Consider the following 27031-nt stretch of genomic DNA (forward strand, 5'->3'; position numbering starts at 1 on the left):
GCATTTTGAATTCCGTAGGAAATATTTCGGCCGGGCGCAGTAGCTCACACCTGTAATCCCAGCACTTTGGGAGGCCAAGGTGGGCAGATCCCGAGGTCGGGAGATTGAGACCATCCTGGCTAACACGGTGAAACCCCGTTTCTACTAAAAATACAAAAACTTAGCCAGGCATAGTGGCGCACGCCTGTAGTCCCAGCTACTCAGGAGGCTGAGGCAGGAGAATAGCTTGGATCCGGGGGACAGAGGTCGCAGTGAGCCAATATTGCACCACTGCACTCCAGCCTGGGCGACAGAGCGAGACTCCACCTCAAAAAAAAAAAAAAAAAGGAATATTTCGGTAACTTCTGCCAGTGGATCTCTAGACTGTGAAGATGTTGGGGACAGAAGATGGGGACAGAAGCCCAGGTGGGAGGGAAGAGTGAGTGCAAACCAATTTAAAATGTACTCAGTTTATTTATTTTTTCCCACATTGTGATTATCTTTACTTCCCTGCAAATATGGGGCTCTTAATAAATTTATGTACTTCTTTTTCAATATTTTTTCTGTTCATGTATATTTGCAAATTTGGGGTCATAGTATATACACATACACATAGTATATATGTATATACTATGACCTACACATAGTATAGATACACATATATAATATGACCCCAAATTTGCAAATATACATGTACAGGAAACATATTGGAAAAGAAATACATAATAAATAAATAAGAAGTACATACAATAGCATATATATGCTATTAAAAATTACATTTGTTATATCTTCCCAATGTATTGATGCTTGCATCATTGTGAAATGTCTCTAGAAATATTGCTTGACTCAAAGTCTATTTTGTCTGATATTGTGACTGCCACTTCAGCTTTCTAATGTTTTCTACATAGCCTGTCTTTTTTCACCTTTGACTTTCAATCATTGTGTCCTTTGCATTTAAAGTGTGTCTTGGCTGGGCGTGGTGGCTTACGCCTGTAATCCCAGCACTTTGGGAGGCCGAGGTGGGCGGATCATGAGGTTAGGAATTTGAGACCAGCCTGACCAATATGGCGAAACCCCATCTCTAAAAAAAATACAAAATTAGCCGGGCGTGGTGGTGTGCTCCTGTAATCCCAGCTACTCAGGAGGCTGAGGCAGGATAATCGCTTGAACCTGGGAGGCAGAGGTTGCAGTGAGCCGAGATGCACTGCCACTGCACTCTAGCGTGGGCGACAGAGCAAGACTCCATCTTAAATAAATAAATAAATAAAAATAAAGTGTGTCTCTTGTAAGACTTGAGTTCTAGTTCTGGTTTCTTTGCCTACTTTGGGACAATTCTTTGACTTCTCAATCTATTTGTATTGCCATATATAAATAAAGGATATTGGACTAGATCAATTCAATCACATATTGTCAAACAACTGCTCTGTCCTTGGTACTGTGCAAAATGTGCTAGGGGCTATCACAGTGAATATACTCAATATACATATAGTGTATACTCAGTATACATATAGCTCAATGCCTATAACTAGTTGCAGTTAGAAAACAAACATTTAATAGAGCTCTTTACCAGACTTCTATTTAATTAAATTGTCAGATCCACTGTTGTTTCCCATTATCTTTGTAAACATACTGAAAATAAGTGGTGGGCAGATTATTAGGATCCAATATGGCATACCAAGAAGTTTGTACTTTATTATGTATTGTATGAAATAAACCACTGAAACTTACAAAAAAATAAAAGTGTGTCGCTTATATGCCTTGCTGTTTTATCCATTCTCAACCATTTAATTGGAATGTTTAGTCCATTTAGGTTTAGTATAATTATGGATATGAATGGATTTAGGTATAAAATTTTGTTGTTTTTGTCTTCTCTACTTTTTGTTATTCTGCTCCTCCTTTTCTGCCTTCTTTTGGGTTAACTGAATTTTCTTTTTTTTTTTTTTTGGTATTCCATTTTAATTTCCCCCACAGGCTTTTTAGCTATGCCTCTCTGTGTTTTTTATTAGCTTGTTTTTTGACAGAGTTTCTCACCTTGGCATCATTGACATTTTAAACTAGATAATTCCTTACTGTGAGGAGCTGCCCCATGCCCTGTAGGATAGTTGGCAGCATTACTGGCTTTTACCCTCTAGATGCTGGTAACATGTCCTCCCCTCTAAATCCCCTACCCAACAGTTGTGACAGTTAAAAAAAAAGTCTTTGGATATTTTTTGCCACATGTTGCCCTGGAGAGAAAAATCACCATCAGATGAGAACCAATGCCTGAGGATTACAGCATGCATCTTTAGTTTAACATGGTCTACTCAAGTTAATGTTGTCCTCCTTCACATAAAATAAAGGCATATAGGCCGGGCACAGTGGCTCATGCCTGTAATCCCAGCACTTTGGGAGGTCGAGGTGGCTGGATCACAAGGTCAGGAGTTTGAGACCAGCCTGGCTGACATGGTGAAACCCTGTCTCTACTAAAAATACAAAAATTAGCTGGGCGTGGTGGCGGGTGCCTGTAATCCCAGCTACTTGGGAGGCTGAGGCAGGAGAATCACTTTAACCCAGGAGGTTACAGTGAGCCAAGATTGCGCCACTGCGCTCTAGCCTGGTTGACAGAGCAAGACTCCATCTCAAAAATAAATAAATAAATAAATAAAATAAAGGCATATAGCTCAATATACACCTCCTGTAAATTGCGTTATTGTTAGCATATACATAACATCTACCTGTTATAAACATCACAGTGCACTGTTATAATCTTTAAACATGTTTTTTTTTTCTTTTTTTAGGACAGAGTTTCCCTCTTGTTGCCCAGACTGGAGTGCAATGGAGCGATCTTGGCTCACTGCAACCTCTGCCTCCCGGGTTCAAGGAATTCTCCTGCCTCAGTCTCCTGAGTAGCTGGGATTACAGGCATGCACCACCATGCCTGGCTAATTTTTTTATTTTTGGTAGAGACAGGGTTTCTCAGTATTGGTCAGGCTGGTCTCAAACTCCTGACCTCAGGTGATCTGCCTGCCTTGGCCTCCCAAAGTGCTGAGATTACAGGCATGCTGGGATTACCTCACCCAGCCTAAACATGTCTTCTAAAGAAAATAATAAAATAAAAAAGAATTTCAAACCTGGGTCTCTGCTTGACAGAGATCCTGTCTTTGACCAAACTCTAGATAGGCTCCTCTAAGTTATTTTTGGACTAAGACCTGTCCTTGGGCCTTGTCCTCAAGAGCTCAGGTGTAGCAAGAATCTCAAGTCAGTTTACTGTCACCTTCAATAGCTGATCAAATTCCTCATTCTCCACCAACTTCCTGGTGACCTCTGATCACCCTGGTTTGCCTTCAGTAGGAGTTCTGTTAGACCTCTGTAACCAGAACCCCCTTGCCCCTGATGTTTCTTCTTAATACTTTTCCACCCACTGACCTCCACCCTGCTCCTTGGCTCTGTAAACCAAAAGGTATCAGAGACAAGGCTCAATCAATTTAAAAGTTTATTCTTTTAAGTTTAAGGATATGCCTGTGACACAGCCTCAGGACGTCCTGACAGTATGTGCCAAGGTGGTTTGGCTAATGCTTGGTTTGATACATTTTAGGGAGACATAAGACATCAGTCAATACATGGAAGATGTACACTTGTTCTGTCCGGAAAGGCAGGACAACTCAAAGTAGAGAAGGGGGTTGCTTCTAGGTTATAGGTGGATTCAAAGAAGATTTCCTGATTGGCAATTTGTTGAAACAGTTTATCTAAAGACCTGGAGTGTCTGGGTTAAGAGAAGGGATGTGGAGACCAAGGTTCTCATGCAGATGAAGGATCCTGGTAGCAGGCTTCAGAGACTAGATTACAAATGTTTCTTATCAGACTAAAAAAGTCGCCAGACTCTTTGTTAATTCTCTCCTGGATCAGGACAAAGACCTGGAAAGGGAAGGGGATTCCCTACAGAATGTAGATTTTTCCCTACAAGAGACAGCTTTGCAGGGCCATTTCAAGATATGTCGAAGAAATATATTTTACGGTAAAATACTTCAATATCTTTCATGGCTTGCTGTGGGTCAGCTGATACTATACTAGAGACAGGCTGGGATTTGGTATCTTGTTGCTACAAAAAGTATTAAGAGCTCTGTTTTAATGTTAATGCTGGTCAGTTGTGCCTGAATTCCAAAGGGAGGAAGGTAATAGGCACATCAAATCCCCCCTTCCCTTCATGGCCTGAACTGCATTTTCAGGTTAACTTTGGAATGCCCTTGGCTAAGAAGAGGGGTTCATTCAGATAGTTGGGGGGCTTATAATTTTAATTTTTAGTTTATAGCTGTAAATTCACGCTTGTCTTTGCTGTATTCAGACTTGAGCCCAGTTCTATTCTGAGGCTCCTTTCCCCTATTGCAGTAGTTCCTGAATAAAATCTTTACTGCTTTAACTACTGTCGAACTCTAGTTTTTCTTCAACAACCTGCAGCAGGAAGTAGATGAAATATCTGTTCTTTTAGTTTTCATTTGTTACTTTTTTGCTGACCCTACAGGGATCTTCCCTGTGTTTATGTAGTGAGGACTAAGTTCTGAATTTTTATCTTGCCCAAATTCCTATCTAAGGGGTCTAGGGAGTCATGCCCTATAAACCATAAATTCTCATCAGGTGGGTTTTGACCCTATATATTGTGACTTACTTTTCAATCTGACTCTGGCATAACATCATGAGACAAGAAAAAAATATTTAACCCCAAAATATATTTTCTTGCCATACCTTAAAATTGCCCTGCAATGTCTCTTGTGGGAAAAATCCACATCCTATAGATAATCCCTTTTCCCCTTTGTTTTCCTTCCTTCCTTTCCAGATCCAGGAGATAATCAACTAAGAGCCAGGCACCCTTTTAGGTCCAATAAGAAATATTTTACAACCTGTTGTCTCTCTGAAATCTGCTATCTGAGAGATTTCTTTGTACTATAAAACTTGGTCTCCACAATCCTTTATCTTTGTTTTTTTTTTTTAGATGGAGTGTTACTCTGTCACCCAGGCTGGGGTGCAGTGATGCAGTCTTGGCTCACTGCAACCTCTGCCTCCCGGGTTCAAGCAATTCTGCTTCAGCCTCCTGAGTAGCTGGGATTACAGGCATGTGCCACCATGCCCAGCTATTTTTTTTTTTTTTTTTTTTGAGACAGAGTCTTGCTCTGTCACCCAGGCTGGAGTGCAGTGGTGCAATCTCAGCTCACTCAACCTCCACCTCCCGGGTTCAAGCAATTCTCCTGCCTCAGCCTCCCGAGTAGCTGGGATTACAGGTGTACGCCACCACACATGGCTAATTATTGTATTTTTATTAGAGACAGGGTTTCACTGGCCAAGCTGGTCTCAAACTCCTGACCTCAGGTGATCTGCCTGCCTCGGTCTCCCAAAGTGCTAAGATTATAGGCATGAACCACTGAGCCTGGCCCACAATCCTGTATCTTTTTCTTTTTTTTTTTTTGAGATGGAGTCTTGCTATGTCATCCAGGCTGGAGTGCAGTGGCACAATCTCGGCTCACTGCAAGCTCCGCCTCACGGGTTTACCCCATTCTCCTGCCTCAGCCTCCCGAGTAGCTGGGACTACAGGTGCCCACCACCACGCCCGGCTAATTTTTTGTATTTTTAGTAGAGACGGGGTTTCACTGTGTTAGCCAGGATGGTCTCAATCTCCTGAACTCGTGATCCGCCCGCCTCTTCCTCCCAAAGTGCTGGGATTACAGGCATGAGCCACCGTGCCCAGCCAGAACCAAACCAATGTATTTCTTAAATGTATTTGATTGATGTCTCATGCCTCCCTAAAACTATGTAAAACCAAGCTGTACCCCGACCACCTTGGGCACATGATCTCAGGACCTCCTGAGGGCTGTGTCATGGGCCATGGTCACTCATATTTGGCTCGGATTAATCTCTTCAAATATTTTACAGAGTTTGACTCTTTTCGTTGACTGTAGTTTATCAAGTCAGCCCAGAATTTAGGCGGAGTTTATAATCAAATGTAAGGGTTTCTCCCCTCTGTGGTTTTCTCCTTTCCAGGATTTCTTCGTGACTTTCCAGCTGTTCTGCCAGTCTAAATTTTGTCATCTGACACATCAAGCCAGTAAGACTGAGGTTTCCAGCTGCACTGAGCTCTCTGTGAACTGGGGAGGACCTGCAGGCCAAATGCTGCGTATGGCAAATCTTATGCAGTGTGGTTCCTGATTCTCATGGCCTGATTCCACTCTAGTTACTGCCTGCTTTTGGTCATGCTCCAATGCCTGTAATCAACCTAAAATAATAATAATGATGATAATAATAAAAAGGTCAGACTCTAGTTTAAAGCGAGTTTATTCAAGTGCAAAGATTGAGGACAGGCCATCCAGGAAGCCCAAATTTCAGAGAATGGAAGTCAGTGCTCCAGAGTGTAGAAGTTTGGGATCATTTACATGACAAAGCTTAGGGCGCTTTAACAGAATTTCAGTATCTTTCTATGGAAGACTTAATGTGTAGTTAAAGTATAATGATATGACTAGTGTAGGTAGTATGTTTCTTTCAGGGAAAGGTATATTTAACATTCCACCCTGAAGATGTGACTGTCATGGGGTCTTGGGAGCCATCTGGTCTGAGATAGGAACTGGACAATAAAGATAGTTAATCTATAACAAAGATCAGTGATTGGAAGGGGGAAAGTCTGGTCTCTGGTCTCTCCTAGGCATTTACAGGGCAACAGCAATGAGGAAGAGAGTTAAGCTATAATCTAAGGAGCAACATTGCAAACATGCTACTGTCTCCAGAGCTTAATTTCCTTCCTCGGCAAAATACATTTGGAAGGCCCTGAAATTTTATTTCACACTACACGTTTTTTGTCTTTTGACCTATTATATTCAAATTTTATCAGTGTTATCTAGCAATAAATCGTGAATGTTTTTCTGTCAGTAAATACTCTTTTGTAACATAATTTTATTGGCTTCATATGCCATTGTATGATCTACGAGAATTTATTTTACCTATTGTTAGACATATAAGTGTTTCTGTTTGTTTTAGTAAATAATGAAAAGCAAGAAGATCTCAATAGCTACCAGGTGGCTGCCAACTGCCCGTGTGGAGTAACACTGCCCTGCATGGCTGTGGGCAGCTGTTCACTCTGGACTGTGCAGGAGGCATTCCTGGGAGCACGGCTGAGGATGTGTGTGGTGCTCCCTGTGCTGCACCATCCTAGGCCATGGCTAGCAGCCCCTGGGACCCTATCAGGGAAAAAGAGGACATGAAGTGCTTGTGTGACCAGAAAGGGGTCCCAGTCCAGACCCCAAGGAGGGTTCTTGGATCTCCGCAATAAAGAATTCCAGGTGTGTCTATAGAGTAATGGGAAAGCAAGCTTATTAAGAAAGCAGAGGAATAAAACAATGGCTACTTCATAGGCAGAGCAGCCCCGAGGGCTTCTGGACTTTTTTTTTTTTCTTTCTTTCTTTCTTTTATCCACAGTCTCACTCTGTTGCCCAGGCTGGAGTGCAGTGGTGCGATCTCGGCTCACTACAACTGCCGCCTCCTGGGTTCAAGCGATTCTTCTGCCTCAGTCACCTGAGTAGCTGGGACTACAGGCACGTGCCACCATGCCCAGCTGGTTAATTTTGTATTTTTAGTAGAGAAAGAGTTTCACCATGTTGGCCAGGCTGGTCTCGAACTCCTGACCTCAGGTGATCTGCCTGCCTTGGACTCCTGAAATGCTGGGATTACAGGCGTTATCCACTGAGCCTGGCCTGAATGGCCATTTTTATGGTTATTTTTTGGTTATATGCTAAACAAAGGGTGGATTATTCATGAGTTTTCAGGGAAGGGGTGGGAAATTCCTGGAACTGAGGGCTCCTCCCCTTTTCAGACCATATAGGGTACCTTTCAGATGTTGCCATGGCATCTGTAAACTATCATGGCACCTGTAAACTTTCATGGCACTGAAGGGAGTGTCTTGTAGCATGCTAATGCATTATCATTAGCATGCAGTGAGCAGTGGGGAATGACCAGAAGTCACTCTTGGTTTTGGTGGGGTCTGGCTGGCTTCTTTACCATAACCTGTTTTATAAGCAAGGTCTTTGGGACCTGTATCTTGTGGCGACCTCCTGTCTCATCCTGTGACTTAGAATGCCTAACTTTCTGGGAATGCAGACCAAAAGGTCTCAGCCTTATTTTACCCAGCACTGTTCAAGATGGAGTCACTGTGTTTCAAACACCTCTGATACTTATAGGATCCCAGTGAAAACATGAGTTGAAGACTCAGAACCAAATAATTTCTTGTTAACATGGAAATTATTAGTCATGCCCTAATTATTTGTCACAAATAGTCTATCTAAACCTGGTGTTGCTGAGGGAAGCATGGATTACATGCATTTCTTTTTCTATTCATTTCTGCTTTGTGCCTAGGTGCTATTGATGAAAAGAGTCAAACTCTGTAAAATATTTTAAGAGATTTATTCTGAGACAAATATGAGGGACCATGGCCCACGACACAGCCCTCAGGAGGTCCTGAGAACAAGTGCCCAAGGTGGCCAGGGCACAGCTTGGTTTTATGTGTTTTAGGAAGGTGTGAGACATCAGTCAGATACATTTAAGAAATACGTTGGTTTGGTTTAGAAAGGTGGGACAAAAGCGAGGGCTCCCAGGCTATAGGTAAATTTAAACATTTTCTGGTTGACAATTGGTTGAGATTGTCTGAAGACCTGCGATAGATAGAAAGGAATGTTCAGGTTAAAGATAAAGGATTGTGGAGACCAAGTTTTATTGTGCAGAGGAGGCTTTTAGGTAGCTGACTTTAGAGACAGAGGGTTGTAAATTGTTTTTTATGGAACTTAAAAGGGTGCCTGGCTCTTAGTTGATTATCTCCTGGATCTGGAAAGGAAGGAAGAAAAACAAAGGGGGAAGGGGCTTCTGCATAGAATGTGGATTCTTCCCACAAGACATTTTGCAGGGCAATTTTAAGGTATGGCAAGGAAATATATTTTGTGGTTAAATGTTTTTTTCCTTGTCTCATAATGTTATGCCAGAGTCAGACTGAAAAGTAAGTCACAATATATAGGGTCCAATAAAATCCATCTGATGAGAATTTATGGTTTGTAGGGCATGACTCCCTAGGCCTCTTAGGTAGGAATTTGGGCAAGATAAAAAATCAGAGCTTAGTGCTCAGTGCTTTTGTCCCTTTGATCCCTTTCCCATATCCGATCATACTGGCCCCTTCTTCCTCCACTGCTCTCAGTACTTGCTGCAGTCAATTGGCAGACATTGTGTAAGCCTCCCTGCACAGAGACGGCAGCTTGGCAACAGGGTGTTTGCAAAAACTTGCCTAGCGAAGAGGAGAACATGCTTTACTGCTGATTTAAATTTAGGAAAACCCTCCTGCTGGGTAGAGCTCGTGTTAGAAGAGAAGGCATCTCCACAATAAATCACATAGTTACAGTTTCTTTGCTGACCTGGATATTTTAGAGATTCTTAGTTAGGTTGAAAACCCATTAGATATAATGAGACAAAAAAATTATTTACACTCCTTTCTAGGATAACATTTTGACTGAAATTTTATACATAGGATTATAAAAATAAAAATAAAATCCTGTCTGTTGGAAGGAAAGAAAGAAAGAGAAAGAAAGAAAACAAAACAGAAAGAGAAATAGAAAGAAAAGAGAGAAGGGAGGAAGGAATGAGGGGAAAGGAGAGGAAGAAAAGAAGGCCTGAAAAGAAGGGAAGGAAAAAACGAAGAGAGGGAAGTAACTCCCATGGACTCCTGGAGTTACTGAGCCCTGTCTTCTGGGTGGGGCCAGCTGGGGTCCCATAAGAAAAACCCTCGATGTGCTGCTGTCTTTTCGAACGAGTGTTGATATTGCATTCTTATGAGCGACCACAGTTTTAGAACGTTAATCCCTCATAGACACAGTTTTAGATCTTTTATCTCTCCATCTGTCAGCAAAAGAACTGGCAAGGGTAGTGGTGAGTCATACGATGATAATTTCTTCTAGTGTTGTGTCATTTCCCTGGCAATATGAACACCACAGACATTCTATCTGCTTGGGCAAAAAGTTTCTCTTTATGGAATTTTATTATTATTTTTAGTAAATGTTACATACCCAGAATGAGTTTTTAGGAAGAACTGAGGATTAACTGAGATTGACTTCATCTATACTGGGTGCTGTCAAATGTGGATTTACCCTCCTTCTAGTACCTGGGTAACAAAATCAAAGATAGTGAAATAGCTTGAAACAACCAATCAGATTAATAAAGTAACATGCAAAAGAAAAATGATAGGTTGGCCACCATGGATCTCACATATGTAAAATTTATTGTGGCCGGGGGTGGTGGCTCACACCTGTAATCCCAATATTTTCGGAGGCTGAGGCTGGCAGATCACCTGTGATCAGGAGTTCGAGACCAGCCTGGCCAACGTGGTAAAACACTGTCTCTACTAAACATACAAAAATTAGCTGGGCATGGTGGTGGGCACCTGTAATCCCAGCTACTTGGGAGGCTGAGGCAGAAGAATAGCTTGAACCTGGGAGGTGGAGATTGCAGTGAGCCAAGATTGCACCACTGCACTCCAGCCTGGATGACAAAGTGAGACTCCATCTCAAAAAAATAAATAAATAAAATTTATTGTTACCACCACCAAGAGGGTACCCATGGCTTTTTTGGGTTCACAGATTCTTCAGACATTTTACCATCTAACACCAACATAATACCTGCTGGTATCACTGAAGTGGGTAGCACAGAGGAGCAAGGCTAGTTGAGGTTGTACATCATAACAAGGCATTATTTAAATCTGAAAAAAATACTCCCATAAGTTTGCAAAACCTTTTCCCATCACCATAACAACCTACACCTTTGGACAAGCTGTGGGAACATAATTAAAAGACATGAAGATTGAGCTTACTAGTTTGATTTTGTCCTGATTCCTGAAATATTTATCCTTAGGAACTTCAGCCATAACTAATTCTTGCTCTCTTTTGCATCTTGTGATAGGTAGCACTGAGAAACATACCAGGGGCTCCTGGTATGTTTTCAAAAAGGCATCCTACATGCCCTCTTCAGGTGTGGTGTCAGTCTATAAGTTAAATGCCCTCATTATATAAAATCCAATGCCTCCCATGGGGTCAGGTGGAGTCATTAAGAGTGTTGGCTCTGGAGTCAGACTGCCTGGTCTGCAGAGCAGCTCTGTCACTTACCAGTAGTGTGAATAACCTTGGGCAAGTTACTTCAACAGTCCATACCTCAGTTTCTTTATCTGTAAAATAATAAATTAGTAATGGTTAAATAAGATAAGACATTTGAAACCCAGTAGGGTGCTCAGTATATCACAAATGCTCAATAAATTATAGTTAGTGATATTATTAGTATATTATGCAAACTGTTTCCCGTAACTTTTTTTTTTTTTGCTACTTTCAGACATTAAAGCAATCCAAATCTTTTTTTTTTTTTTTTTTTTTTGAGGCAGAGTTTTGCTCTTGTTGCCTAGGCTGGAGTGCAATGACGCCATCTTGGATCACTGCAACCTCTGCCCCCCCAGTTCAAGCGATTCTCCTGCCTCAGCCTTCTGAGTAGCTGGGATTACAGGCACCCACCACCACACTCCGCTAATTTTTGTATTTTTAGTAGAGTCAGGGTTTTGACACATTGGCCAGGCTGGTCTCGAACTCCTGACCTCAGGTGATCTGCCCGCCTTGGCCTCCCAAAAAGCAATCCAAATCTTAATGTAGTCCTATTATGGTTAGTGCTCTTTAACAATGAAGAATTGTTGCCTAGCTCAAAGCCATAAAAATATTTTCCCATGCTATCCTCAGGAAGCTTTATTATTTTACCTTTCACATTTACATCTATAACCTACCAGGAATTATTTATGTGCACAGCATGAAGAGGGGATAATTTTCATTTTTTCCAGTTGACTATCCAACTGGCCCAGCATTATTGCCTTTACTCATCATTCTGTACTGCCAACTTTGTCATAAGTCAAGTGTGTGTATCCAGGGGAGTTTGTTTCTGTTCTGAATTGTTTCCTTTGGTCCATTTGTCTGTACTGACCCCAATACTGTTTCAACTGTTGTACTTTTATACTTAGTCTTGAAGTTGGGTGGAAAATTCCCACAACTTGGTTCTTCTCCTTCAAGATTATCTTGGCTCTACTAGGTCGTTTGCAATTCCACATACATGTCCAAATCCACTTATCAGTTTCCAAAAAAAAAGGGAGAAAAAATAACCCTTCTGGGATTCTGATTGGGATTGTTTTGACTCTACAGATCATTTTTGGGAAAACTGGCATTCTTATAATACTAAGTCTTCCAATTATATGTTTATTTAGAACTTCTAAGTTTTGTTTCAATACTGCTTTGTGGCTTTCTGTGTAGCGGTTTTGCATATCATGCATTAAATTTACTCTCAGGCATTTGAATTTTTGAGGCTGTTTGTAATTGTTTGTTGCTAGTGAATAAAAATACAATTTGTTTATGGACTAAAAAAGACACCACTTCTGAGTGTAAAGGTGAGCCACAGGCTGGGAGGAGATATTGGCAGCACCTTATACTGACCAAGGCTTTTATCTAGAATGTATACAGCTCCTATTAAAGAGGAGAAAACAACACAGTGGAAAAAAACGGGGAAGAGTCCTGAAGTGATTCTAAGGGAGGAGACCACCCCTCATATTGTCTTATGCCCAATTTCTGCCTCCAAAGAAAGAATAAGTGAAAACTAAAAGGCAGAAGTGAAATTCACAAGCAGACAGCTCAGGGCCACACCCTGGGCCTGGTAGTTAGAGATTGACCCCTGACCTAATCGGTTATTTGCATAAAATAGGCACTGTGAAGATCCCTGTCTGTTGTGGGAGGATAGGGACCCCGAACAGAGGGACCAGCTGCAGGTATGGCAGAAGAACATAATTTGTGAAGATTTCATGGGTATTTATTAGTTCCCCAAATTAATACTTTTATAATTTGTTACGCCTATCTTTACTGCAATCTCTAAACATAAATTGTGAAGATTTCATGGACATTTATCACTTCCCCAATCAATACTCTTATAATTTCCTATGCCTGTCTTTAACCTCTTAATCCCATCATCTTTGTAAGCTGAGGACGTATGTTGCCTCAGGACCCTGTGGTGATTGCATTAACTGCACAAATTGTTCGTAAAGCGTGTGTGTTTGAACAATATGAAATCTGGGCACCTTGAAAAAAGAACGGGATAACAGTGATGTTCAGGGAACAAGGGAGATAACCATTAGGTCTGATTGGGAGCTGGGCAGGACAGAGTCATATTTCTCTTATTGCCAAAAAGTGGTAAGAGAAATATTGCTGAATTCTTTCTCCAGGAAGGAATATTAATAATCAACAGCCCTGGGAAAAGAATACATTCCCAGGGGCAGGCCTCTAAAATGGCTGCTCTGGGAGTGTCTGCCTCATGCAGACGCTGCATAAGTGTCTGAAGCGTCTTAGGCACTGGAGCGGAAGTGAGGGCCTGGCTGGAGCCTGGGGCTGGTGGAAGGGTCTCCAGGCTACTCTAAAGGCTGGTCAGAGAAGGCAGAGGGCTGCAGGTTGTGGGGCTGAGGGGCAGAGATGGCCTAGGGCTGCGGGGCTGGAGGCTGTGGAGCTGGGGGTGGGGACACATGCCAGAGGCCAGGGCAGGGCGCAGGCTGGACTGGGTTGGGCGGGTCTACTGGGTGTCACGTTCTCAGCTGCTCTGGGCTGCCTGGCGCCCTGGCCTAGTGGAGATGTATGGCGCTGTTTTGGAAGAGGCCTAGGGTGGGAGGAGAGGCGGGCAGGTAGGTAGGCAGGTGGATGGGTGCCAGTGCTTGGTCTTCTGGGACCTTCCAGATCGCCTGATGCACGCAGGCGCCGTGCCCCCACGGGAGCTGTGCTGTACACGCAGCTCTGGGTGATGTGTCCCAGGTGGTCCACTGTGAGGCTCTCCAGGGAGCACTTGTAGGGGAGGCCTAGGCACTGAGGAGAGCGGGGATTCATCCACCTGCCTGCTGCAGATACCCTTTGAGGTCACAGGTCGCTCTCCAGGCGGTGCAGGTGACAATGGTGTTGGTGCCGAGTGGAACACATTCAGCGGGACGGCCTGCAGCTGACGCTAATGTCGGTGAGAAAGCCGTGGGTCTTGACAAAGGTGTCGCGCACCATGTGCAAGGCTGTATGGCCATGGTTACCAGGCCAGCTCCAGGCCCTGGGTGGTGCAGGGCGTCCAACAGTCCAGGGCGTAGGTCCCAGTGGGGAGGTGTCCCCCAGAGCTTTCTCAAACCTCCTCATGAAGCCCTCCAGGCACTCTTCCCGCCGGCAGGTGAGCTCAGCGACCTGACAGTGCCACGCAGCCATGGGTCTCTCAGCCGCCCCCAGTGGCAGCAACTCCTCGTCGCGGACATAGTGCTGGAGGAGGACATGTGGGACTCAGTGCCTTGGGACAGCAGGTTCCGCAGGAGTCGTCCTTGGGCCTTGGGCTGTGAAGAAGACTGAGCAGTTGGTGTGGGATGGGGAGCCGTTCTGGAGCTGGGCCTGGGTTAGCATGAGCTCTTCCAAGGGCTGCACAGGGCGACCCAGTTCAGGTTCCCCACTGGGGGCTGCTCCAGTACCTGCATGAGAAGCTGGCCCCGGGGGCCAGCCTGCCCACCAACTCCGCTTCCTGGGACACATCCTGCGGCTCCGGGGCTTCACAGGCAGCTGAGCTTGGGGAGGGTGTTCGTGGCAGTTTGGGTAGAGGTTCTCCTTGGGGTTGCCGGTCTCAGGTCATTGTTTCCTCGTTCAGCGACTTCTCCACGGCCTCCTGGTTGGAGGCGCAGAACCTGAAACACTTCTGGATGAACAGGTTGAGATGGCACTGGCGGATGACAGGGGCGAATTCACCCCTAAACTCTTCAGGGATAATGGGTCTCTTTACATTCTGTAAGGATAGACTGTGGGCAAGTCACTTAGGGGTGATGGTGGTGGTGGTCTTGGATGCCATCCTCAACCACCTGCAGGTCTCAAGCAGCTGGCTGAGGGGCTCAGGGCCTCATTGGGGGTCTGGCTGCCGCTCACCACGAGGGTCTTCTTGGCACCTGTAAGGGCTGCAGCCAAGCTGGTTTTGGGCCATGGATGATCCTCTTGGAGGGAGGAAGGCATCTCCGCCAGCCTGGGGGCAGCCGGCAGCCAGCTCACCTACTTCCCCTGCGCCTGCTGGGCCCACAGGTAGCCAACTAACTCCTGTGCCAGTGCACAGGTGGGGCACCACAGGACTCCTTGTCTAGGGCTCTGCCTCGGGCCTTCCTGGGAAAGATGAGATCATCCTCTTCTGAACAGAGTGGTCAGACCCGAAGTTCTCTTCCTTGGGGGGCTGAGGGCCAGTCAACCTTTGTCCTCCGTGTTGATGCTAGTGGACTCGTTGAAGATCCACAGGCACGCCACCAGGGGGTCCGAGTGAAGTCCACCTCATTCTCTAGGGCTGAGTAGTCCACATCCTGCCCGTGATGGAGGAGAAAGAGGAAGAGTAGGGTGGGCCAGGGAGGGGGGCAGGGAGTCCTTGAGCCGCTTGGACAGTCCCTGAGCCTCCCCGAAGCCCAGGCTGGAGACTGAGTCTAAGAGCCAGCTGAGGCTGGGAGGGCAGGGGCCCACACCCTCAGCACCACAGATTCTGGGGCCTCGTCCTCACTCTCGTCTCCAAAGAGATTATGGTGGCTCAAGACTCGCTTCTTCAGCTTGGGGCATCCTGCGAGGCATCCAGCAAGCAGGCCTTCTACTCCACCAGCAGGGGCCTTCGTGCACTTCCTGTCTGGGAGGGTTGGGGGAGCAAATGGACTTCAGTGGCCGAAAATGGCTGCTTCTTGGTCCCTTTCCCCGCTCTACCTTGCGGCAGGGGCTGCTGGCCTGCAGGCCCTTCTTGTCCACACCGGGCATCTCCCGGGGCCGCCCTCAACCCTTGTCCTTGGTCTTGTCCTCCTTTTGGGCACCATCTTTATGACTGTGGTCCCGCTTTTCTTCCTTGGGTTTCCCTTCCTGCCAGGCCAGGCCTGGGGAATCCCGTGTGGCCAGGGACTCCCCAGCAGCCCGAGGTCCCCCACATGGAGCTGCAGGGCTGTCTCCTTGTTCTCCTGCAGGCCCTGTCCTCAGCCTCCAGACCCTCCCTGGAGGAAGGCTGCCTGGTGGCCTGGCTCTTGGGGCTGGCCCTGGCTTTGAGCAGGGCTGGCCATGGTGGGCTCCTTGGTGGCATTGCAGCCGCCAGAGAGGTGGCAGGGCTTTTTGAGAGCAGAGTAGAGGGCTTACTGCCGGGGGAGCCCAGGGCCACCTGGTGGCCCGTTGCTCCCAAGAGCTGGCCGGGCTGAGGTGCCAGGCCAAGTAGTTGGAGAGCGGCCCGGAGTTGTCTATCACCTAGATGCCACTGGGGACAGGGCAGCTGTGCTGTGGGGGCTGGCTCATGGCCTTGAGGACCAACTCCATGGCATCGCATCCCCTGTGCCTCTGCCTTGACCCCTGTTCAGGGAGGCCAGCAAGTGCTTGCTGCCAGGCTCGGCAGGGACTTACAGGCCACAGATGCCAGGTCTGTAGTCACAGGCCAGCAGGAAGGCGTCCTGACCCAGGACCGCCGTGTCACCAGTGTTCTTGCAGTTGTCTTCAGCAGCTCCCCTCACAGTGCATGGCCTCCATGGACTAGCCCCAGCCCCAGCCCCAGCTCCATACCCAGCACTCAGCTCCAACCCCAGCCCCAGCTCCACCTCCAACCCCAGTCCCAGCCCCGTCTCCAGCCCCAGCCCCATCTCCAGCTCCAGCCCCAGCCCCAGCCTCAGCTCCAGTCCAGGCTAGGGCCCTCCCCCAGGCCCAGGCTCCTTTCTCCCTCTGGGCGAGGTTGGGATGGGGCTTGGGCAGCTGGGGGTTATAGGGGTCATAGCCCATGTCAGAAGTGGCTTTAGGACAGTGGGCAGGGTCCCCAGGAGCCCCAGAGCAGTAGGGACAGTCCATGGTCCAGAAGAAGCCAGTGGAGCGGAGGAGCGTGGTCTGTCCCACGGCCTCTCGGCGTCTCACAGACCCATAATTTATTTTGTAAACTGTATGACAGTAGCTACTAGAGCTAAATTTACACATATCTTATAATCCACAGTTCCATTTCTAAGTATGTATGCAGCAAAAATGCATGCACATACCAAAAACACACGTGGGAATATTCACAGCATCATTATTTGTAAAGCCTCAAACTGAAAACACCAAAATATCCATCAATTTTAGGACAGTAAATAAACTGTAGTATAAACGTGTGTGATGTAGCTGAAAAATGACTCCCACAAAGACATGAGGTCCTAATCCCTGTGATACAGGAGGTGGAAATAAATTATTTAGGTTGATAGGGTGAAAGAGTCCCTGACAAAAACTTACCTTTTAACAAAAAACAGCTTAGAAATTTCTTTTAAAACACACATAGTTTAAAGAAATTGCTTTTTTTTCTAACAAAGAGCAGTCTGGAAGATTGGGCTATAAAACATGAATAAGCACTTCAGCACAGAGTGGGAGCTTTCTGAGTAATCACCAAACTCCACATAAACACAATGAGTCCCAGTAAAAACAGTGGGCCTTAATGAGCATATTCCTTTCCCTATTTTGGGCACACTAAGCTAGGGAAGCTGAAAGCTTGCATGGATAAAGGCTAGCAGCTTGCCAATAGACTTGGGGCTTGGTGTGTTCAACATGGAGGCTCCATTTCCCCCCACCCTTTTTTTTTTTGTTACCACAAAAACTAGGTAACGGCCAGGCGCCGTGGCTCATGCCTGTAATCCCAGCACTTTGGGAGGCCGAGGCGGGTGAATCACTTTGGGAGGCCGAGGCGGGTGAATCACCTGAGGTTGGGAGTTGAGACCAGCCTGCCCAACATGGAGAAAGCCCGTCTCTACTAAAAATACAAAATTAGCTGGGCGTGGTGGCACATGCCTGTAATCCCAGCTACTCAGGAGGCTGAGGCAGGAGAATCGCTTGAACCCGGGAGGCGGAGGTTGTGGTGAGCCTAGATCGTGCCATTACACTCCGTCGTGGGCAACAAGAGTGAAACTGCGTCTCAAAAAAGCAAAACAAAACAAAAACCAGGCAACATGGCACCAACCATGTTAAAAAAAATCCATCCCATAATAAAATATTGGGGTGGGGCAGCCAGCTTCTTCCCACACTATGCAAATGGCACACCTGGTTCAACCAATCTTTCATGCCCTATGTAAATTAAACACTGCCTCCTCAAGCTCACCTATAAAATCATCTGCATTTCACCTTGGAAGTGGCAGCCCATTTCTCCAGGACCTCTCTCTCTGCAGCAGGGAGAGCTCTTTTTCCTTGGCCTGTTAAACTTTCACTCTAAATCTCAGTCATAGGGTCTTCACAGCTGTGACTGAGCTAAAGATCCTGAGAGAGGGAGATGATCCTGGATTATCCAGAGGGGCCCTGAATGCCCTAAATGCAATCACATGTGTCCTTATAAGAGGGAGCTGGAAGGAGATTTAATACAGAAGAGGAGATGGCAATGTGGCCAAGGAAGCAGAGATTGGCCACAAGACAAGGGCTGCTGGCAGCTCCCAGAAGCTCCTGGAAGTGAGGACTCTCTCTTAAAGCCAACTGGACAACTGTGGCCCTGCTGGGACCCTGGTTAGGGCCCAGTGATACTGACTTCGCTTTTCTGGTCTCCAGAACTGTGAGAAAATAAATCTCCATTGTTTTAAGCAGCTGAGGTTGTAGTAATATGTTATAGCAAACATAGGAAACATACACCATGCAGTGGCGTGTAAATAATAAATAGGCCAGGCATGGTGGCTCACGCCTGTAACCCCAGCCCTTTGGGAGGCTGAGGTGGGTGGATCACCAGGTCAGGAGATTGAGACCATCCTGGCTAACACGGTGAAACCCTATCTCTACTAAAAATACAAAAAATTAGCCGGGCGTGGTGGCACACGCTTGTAGTCCCAGCTACTTGGGAGGCTGAGGCAGGAGAATCACTTGAACCCGGGAGGTGGAGGTTGCAGTGAGCCGAGATCGCACCACTGCACTCCAGCCTGGGTGACAGAGCGAAACTCCATCTCAAAAAAAAAAAAAATAAATAAAAAAAATAAATAAAAAATCAACTAAAAATAAATGAAGTACTCTACACACAGCGTAGATGAATCTGAAAACAGTCACATTGAATGAAAGAAAGGAGAGTCAAAAGAGAACCTACCATGTGATTCCAGTGACTCAAGGTTCGAAGTAGTCCAAACTCATCTTTGTGACTCAAGGTTCAAAGTTGTCCAAACTCATCTTTGTTATTAGAAGTCAGGATGGTGGTCACCTTCCAGAGAGGAGCAGCGACCGGGAGGGGCATGAGAGCTCTTTGGGGCTTTGGTAACGTTCAGTCATTTAGGTGCAGGGCTGTGCTCACTTTGTGATGGTTCGTTGGACTGTGGTCTTACAATTTGTGCACTTTCTGTTTGTGTTTCCCTTCAACAAAAATTTATTAAAAAAAAAAAAAGCCTGAAGGAAATCTGCTGCAGTCATATTTGATGCAATCCCTGGAGTGGGAACAGGGCTACCATCTGCTCCTTTATTACCCTCTGCCCTCCCCTTCTGGGCCTACTTGGCTTAGATTGTTTCGGTTTGGTGCTGGTTGGTGGCTTCTGTGTTTTGCTGTGTAAATGTAGATGGTGTATGTGTTTTGTGGGTAGGGACAGTGTTCAGCTTCCCCCCAACCTACCCTTTATCACAGAATATCCCCTCAAAAAGGGGCTGCTGTGTCTCCCTTTAGGCACACAGTAATCCACATCTACAACATCTCTTCAGTGTGGGGCTTGCCCTGTCTGGCCCTGTGCCCTCCTCCAGCATCTGCTCTTCATACTGTGGTGGCTTATGCCCTCAGAGCTTCCAAGACCTGGGACAGATGAAGAAGCAAATCCCTCCTGCTCTTGGGCACACCCCACAGCGGGCCCTTCTCATCATGCTGGCCTGGGTTCCTCTAGTGAACTTTCCCACTTGCAGAAAGGATCATCCAGGTAGAAAGAGGCCAGTCCTTCTTCCAGGCACCTGCAGTCTCCATAAACGATTCCTCTAGCTCCCCTCTCCTCTCTTGGCTTTGAGTAAGTGGGTGAGAGAAGCACCTCTTTCTTTTCCATAGAAGGAGAAGAGAGAAGCCTCTCACTACCAAACTGGGCAAAACCACAGGATAACTCTGACCCCCCACCCCCACCCTTCCTCATTCCACTGCTTCTGGTAAGGCAGGTGGAGGGGTGTGGTTGAGCCTCTTTCTTCAATCCAACGTTTTGGGACTGCTATCTTTCTCTAATTGTGGTGAGGGTACTGAGTGTTTTCCGTCCGCAGCTTTGGACTTTGTCACTAACTCTGGGACACATGGAAAAGCCCCGCTCAGTGATTAGTCATCCCAAGGTGCCTGCCCCAATCTCTGCAGACAGAAGAGTGCTGTAGAGATGGGCCCAAGCAAAGCATGCAGACAAGGGTCCCTGGTCTGAAGTATGCAAGGATGCCTGGCAGGTTGGCTCTAACTGCATTTTCTAAGCTTGTATAATTTTTTTTTTTTTTTGAGTCGGAGTCTCTCTGTTGCCCAGGCTGGAGTGCAGTGGTGCGATCTCGGCTCACTGCAACCTCCACCTCCCGGGTTCAAGTGATTCTCCTGCCTCAGCCTCCTGAGTAGCTGGGACTACAGGCATGCACCACCACACCCGGCTAATTTTTGTATTTTTAGCAGAGACGGGGTTTTGCCTCATTAGCCAGGCTGGTCTCGAACTCCTGACTTCAGATGATCCATCCGCCTTGGCCTCCCAAAGTGCTGGGATTACAGGTGTGGGTCACCACGCCCGGCCAGCTTGTATAGTTTTGTCTGGTTGGGCCTACCGATAGTTTTGTAAGTGGAGGAAGAAACTATCTTTATATTTCCTTGATCCCTGGTAGTTTGCTTGTAATTGAAGACAATAAATACCCATTCTACCTGTCTTTATCCATATTCTTACCCTGAAAAGATGAAACTTTTTTCTCATATTTTTTGATCATTTGTAATTTTTTCTTCATGCAAAGGCAGTTCCTCCTCTCTAATAAGTGGGTGATATCCCGTCACCACCTGCTAGTTTGATATTTTGCTGCAAGCACTCACCCAACTCAGCAATCTGCCTAACAACGTGACTTGGCCCGAGGCATGCACAATCATCACAGAAGATAGCTGGATTTGTTCTCTCAACCTTCGTTGCATCCTGTTTATATTGGATATAGTTACAAAGCTCAGATTACATCCTTCGGACCCCTTGCTGGGTAGGAAGTGGCACGCGCTCTGGGTGGAGACAGCGAGGTGGAGACAGCGAGGTGGAGACAGCGAGGTGGAGGCAGTGAGGTGGAGGCAGTGAGGTGGAGGCCACTGTGTTTTCAGGTGCTGGTGGTCAGAGTTGGAAATGAGAGGCTTCCGTGCAGCACGCCCTGTGTCCCTTCTTCACCTGTGGGAAGGCAAAAGGCAGTGGCTGAATTGGCATTTTCTTGTCTTTTTTCTTTCTTTCTTTTTAAATTGACGTGGAATTTACCTAGAGTGATACACACAAAGGTTAAAGAAGTTTTACGTACGTTCATACTCATGTAACCACCACCTAGCTCAAGTTACAGACATTTCCAGTACTGAGGAAATGGAATTGAAAACAAATTCTCCTGCTAACCCAGAAAGCCTCTCCACAAGTTTAGAAGAGAAAGAAAACAGTTTCATCATTGAATACACACTAAACTCATGTGACACATATCACAGGCAATCCATGAAAGAGATTGCAAAGATAGAAAGAAATCAACCATGTATATAACCTGGCAGATACAACTCATCGCATACTTGTTCTCAAGAAAAATAACTAGTCCTTATGTAAGAGAACTTGGCAGCACCATTTGTCACGTATAGTTCATACTACATTTGATATGGACAGGAGGCAGGGAAATACTGGGTAGAAGAGGGAGGTTCCCCAGCAAGGGCCCCATCCTCAGGCCTGGAAACTGAAAGCCCTAAATGGGAACAGGCATTCCTGTTTTCATGTCCAAATATTGCCTTTTGGCCTACCACACCCTCCTATCCTGTATCCATATAAACCCAAAACACTGGGCTCCATAAGCAGAAGAGCAGGGGAACAGAAGAGTGGTAGAGTTGCAGAGAAGGAGAGAAGAGAAGGAGCCCCTGAAGGTTGAGAGGAGTTCAGCTGGGGATGGTTGGAGAGGTCAGTTGCAGGATGGACGAACTCCAGGGGAAAATCAGCTTCCCACTTCATCCCCTTTCCAACTCCCCATTCATCCCACTGAGAGACACCTCCATCTGGCAACAAAATCCTCCTCATTTAGCATCCTTCAATTTGTCTGTGTGAACTGACTCTTTCTGGATGCCGGACGAGGACCTGGGTACCAAGAGGGCACTGAGCTGGTTAACATGTAAGCCGTCTGTGGACGGCAGAGCTAAAGTAGCACTGTCACATGCCCATTGGAACTTCGGGAGTTGCAGGCATCCACCCCTAGGCACTACCATGGGGCTGGAGCCCAAAAGCGCTCACCCTGGCTCCTGCACCTGCCTGTCTGTGGGCTCCCCCTCCTATAAGGGGTTTGAGCGTGTGGTAGCCTAACATATGAGCCACACCCCTGCTGCAGGCCCTGTGAGGGGGGTCAGGAAACTCTCCTGTTTCATATTCACCTGGTAATTGGAGTGGTCACTTGTGCTTGCTAATTGCCTTTATCCAAAAGAAAATAAAATGTGTAGCCAGGTGCCTGCTGAAGTTGGACTCCTGCCCTCCCCTGGACTCTGGGGATAGGGGGTTGGTTCTCTTCCTTGATATTTACATTTCAAAGAGATGGCTCCCAGGTACTTGAGAAAAGCATCCCTGGATTGTAAGACTGGCAAGAAGCTTATTTAGCTCTTAGAAAGATTTGCATAAATCTCTCTGAAAAGGAGAGAGAAAGAACTTATGATGAGGCATTTTCTAAAATAAATCCTCTAAGCTGGAGGCCATTATTCTGAGAGAAGTAACTCAGGAATGGAAAACCAAATACCATATGTTCTCGCTTCCAAGTGGAAGCTAAGCTATGAAGACACAAATGAATACAGTGATATAATGGACTTTGGAGACTCAAGGAGGAAGGTAGGGGGTGAGGCTTAAAACACTGCATATTGGGTACAGTGAATACAACTTGGTTGCCCTTTGCACTAAAATCTCAGATTTCACCACTACAGAATTCATTCATGTAACTGAAAGGAAAATATCTTGGGCCCCCAAAATCACTAAGGAAAACTCAAGCTGGAAACGACTTAGGGCAAACCTGCCTCCCATTCTACTCAAAGTCACCCCTCTGCTCACTGAGATAGATGCATATCTGATTTCCCCCTTTGGAAAGGCTAATCAGAAACTCAAAAGAATGTAACCATTTGTGCACCACCTATCTGTGACCTGGAAGCTCCCTCCCTGCTTCCAGTCTTCCTGCCTTTGCTTCAAGATGTCCCGCCTTTCCCGACGGAACCAGTGTACTTCTTACATGTATTGACTGATGTCTCATATCTCATATAGAGCTTTGCAACTATATCCAATATAAAACAATATCAAAACTAAGCTGTGCGCCAACCAGCTTGGGTACATGTCGTCAGGACTTTCTGAGGCTGTGTCACATGCATGTCCTCAACCTTCGCAAAATAAACTTTCTAAATTAACTGAGACTTGTCTCAGATTTTCTGGGTTCACATAACCAAAAACCACTTATACCCCAAAAGCTATTGAAGTAAAAAAATAAAAAAATTAAGTAAATCCTCTAAAGAAAGAAATGGGGGGGTCTCTTTTGCTTCTTGTACTGGAGAAAACTCAAGTTTTCTTTTTTTACATTTGTCGTTGCCCTTACACCAGAACCTGAGAAGGCTCCCACAAGCCCTTTTGTTTTGGGGTCCCATCCCTAGCTGGATGCCTTGTTGAAGGCTTCACCTGACCCAAGAGAAAGTTATATTGTTGGTTAAACTGGGTTGCAGCACAGCTTCCAGTGCAGGAAGACTAGGGAAGGCCGGCACAGGCTTCTAAACCCTCCCTCTGCTGCTTGCTCTCCAGAGGCAAACCACAGACACCTGTGTCCACCCAGGCACATCCACTTGAATCCTGCCATCCAGAGTCCTCATAGGAAGCTAGTCGCATGGACACGAGCCTGCTGTGTGACAGGCTGTGATTGAAGTTGAGGATGTGAAGTCTTCATGTTTACGTGAGACACTGTTGACTGAACATTCTGCCCCCGCTGCTGTGGGACTAGTTATATTTCCCAGTAGTGCTCAAAACATAAATGTTCTGTAGCTAGCATTAAACATCTAAATAACAATTACCTAACTTCACCTGCTGTTAATATTTTGCTACCTTTTCACTAGCAGAAAATATGTATGTTTGCATGTATTGTTAACCCAAAATACCTGAGATAGGTCTCAGTTAATCTATAAAGTTTATTTTGCCAGTGTTAAGGACCTGCCTGTGACACAGTCTCAGGAGGTCTGACAGCATATGCCCAAGGTGGTCGGGCCATAGCTTGGTTTTACATGTTTCAAGGTGACATGAGACATCAGTCAATATATGTAAGATATTGGTTCGGTCTAGAAAGGTGGGACAACTTGAAGCTGTGTTGGGGCTTCCAGAACACAGGTAGATAAGAGACTAATGGTTGCATTCTTTTGAGTTTCTGAATAGCCTTTCCAAAGGAAGCAATCAGATATGCATTTATCTTAGTATGCTGAGGGGTGACCTTGAATAGAATGAGAGGCAGATTTGCCCTAACCAGTTCCCATTTTAACTTTTCCCTTTGGCTTAGTGATTTGGGGGTCCCAAGATTTATTTTTATTTCAAAATGTGTTTGTTTATATGCATATATGTGTCTATCTATATTATATGTTAAAAACTGCTGAACAATGTGTAGGTCATGTCACTTCACATGCTTCTCTTAAGAATGATGTTCTGTATAACCACAACACCGTATTCAGGTTCCCCAGTTGTCTCAAATATATCATTTAAAGCTTTAAAGAAAAAAATCCTGGATCTAATCATGTTCGTACATTGAAACTGGTTTAATGACTGTAAATCTCTCGAAATTTTTCCTCCTGTCTAACTGAAGCCTTATATCCTTAAACAGACATCTTTCCAGCCCATCCCCCTCAACCACCCAACCCCGGCTATCCATCATTCTATTTTTCACTTCTGTGAGTTCAGCTTTTTAGATTCTACATATGAATGAGACCATGCACTGTTTGTCTTTCTGGGCCAGGCTTATTTCACTTAATACAATGTCCTCCATGTTCATCTATGCTGTCTTGGGTGACAGGATTCCCTTATTTTTTTATATGTCAATTAGCTAGGTTTAGTTATTCCACAATGTATATATACTTCAAAATATCATGTTGTACACAAGAAATACATGCGGTTTAATGTGTCAATCTAAAAACTAAAAAAAAAAAAATTGTGTTGTTCGATGTGATGTTTACACTAATTTTTTAATGGTTTAAGTGAGACTTTTGTACGTCAGCTTTAAACATTTTTCAAGCTACAAAGCTTATGGTAGGACTTTGGGTTTTTTTCTCTTTTTATTTCTGTGTTTGAGCAGAAGCATAATTATATCTTGAGGAAAATCTTCTGGAAAAATGACTCAAGGGCCTTTTTTTTTTTTTTTTTGAGACAGAGTTTTCCTCTTTTTGCCCAGGCTGGAGTGCACTGGTGTGATCTCGACTCACTGCAACCTCTGCTCACTGCAACCTCCGCCTCCCAGTTCAAGCGATTCTCCTGCTTCAGCCTCCTGAGTAGCTGGGATTACAGGTGCCCACCACCATGCTCGGCTAATTTTTTGTATTTTTAGTAGAGACGGGATTTCACCATGTTGGGCAGGCTGATCTTCAACTCCTGACCTCAGGTGATCCACCCGCCTCAGCCCCCTAAAGTGCTGGGATTACAGACATGAGCCACCATGCCTGACTCAAGAGCCTTTAAAATTTCATGTTATTTGATCTACTGATTGTACTTATAGGAAGACTTACAGAGGAAAAATTAGACGGGAAAAGAGTTACAAATAATGTTTTCCAAGTTTTAGTAATAACATGAAAAGAGTCCAAAAACTGGGAATTACTTTTTATTTTTGGTTTTTTTTTTTTTGAGACTGAGTTTCACTCTTGTTGCCCAGGCTGGAGTGCAGTGGTGCCATCTTGGCTCACTGCAACCTCTGCCTCTCAGGTTCAAACGATTCTCCTGCCTCAGCCTCCCAAGGAGCTGGGATTACAGGCGTCTGCCACCACACCCAGCTAAGTTTTGTATTTTTAGTAGAGATGGGGTTTCACCATGTTGGTTAGGCCGTTCTTGAACTCCTGACTTCAGGTAATCCGCCCACCTTGACCTCCCAAAGTGTTGGGATTACAGGCATGAGCCACCGTGCCTGGCCCCAAAATTGGGAAATTCTTCTGAAGTGTTTTCATTAGAAGGAATATGACACAATGACTAAAGTCACATTTTGGTAGACTATAGCCCAGCTTGGGAAAATGCTCATGATGAAATGTTTATGAGTAAAAGTCAGGATATGCATCTATATTCATTTTTATAAAAGCAGATAATAGCTGCAAAACAATGGTAAAAGCTAAACATTTGATGAAGGGACAAAAGATTTGATGAAGCAAAAGCAAAAAGTAAGCATTTTGTCTCCTTGGGCTTTTTGGATAGATAATTAGAACATTGCCATATGTTGTAATAAGTTCTTTTAGAAGAGAAGAATATGTAAGAACTAAGCTAGCAAAACAATAGACCAAACATTAGTAATATTGCAGTTCTGGAATTCCTGGGCAAAACCATGAACAATTTCTCATAGATTATTCAAGAAAAAAATACAAAGTATCAGTCTTAAATCCAAATTACAAATGTCACCAGCAGAAAAAATCAACAATTACTGGCAAATATTAAAACTGCACATAAAAAATGGTTGTTAGAGATTTTCTAGAACTGAGGGAGGGGGGAAGAAAAGAAAAAGAGATTTTCCAGAACTGATGGAAGAATTGTGATTTTTCTGTAAGTCTTGACTTTGTAGAAATTGGCAACAAAAGGTGAACTCTGAATTTCTAGATTTTGTCACAAAGACTCACTTTCTTTTAAAAT

Source organism: Mandrillus leucophaeus, unplaced genomic scaffold (genome assembly GCF_000951045.1).
Source record: "Mandrillus leucophaeus isolate KB7577 unplaced genomic scaffold, Mleu.le_1.0 Scaffold772, whole genome shotgun sequence".
NCBI lineage: Eukaryota > Metazoa > Chordata > Mammalia > Primates > Cercopithecidae > Mandrillus > Mandrillus leucophaeus.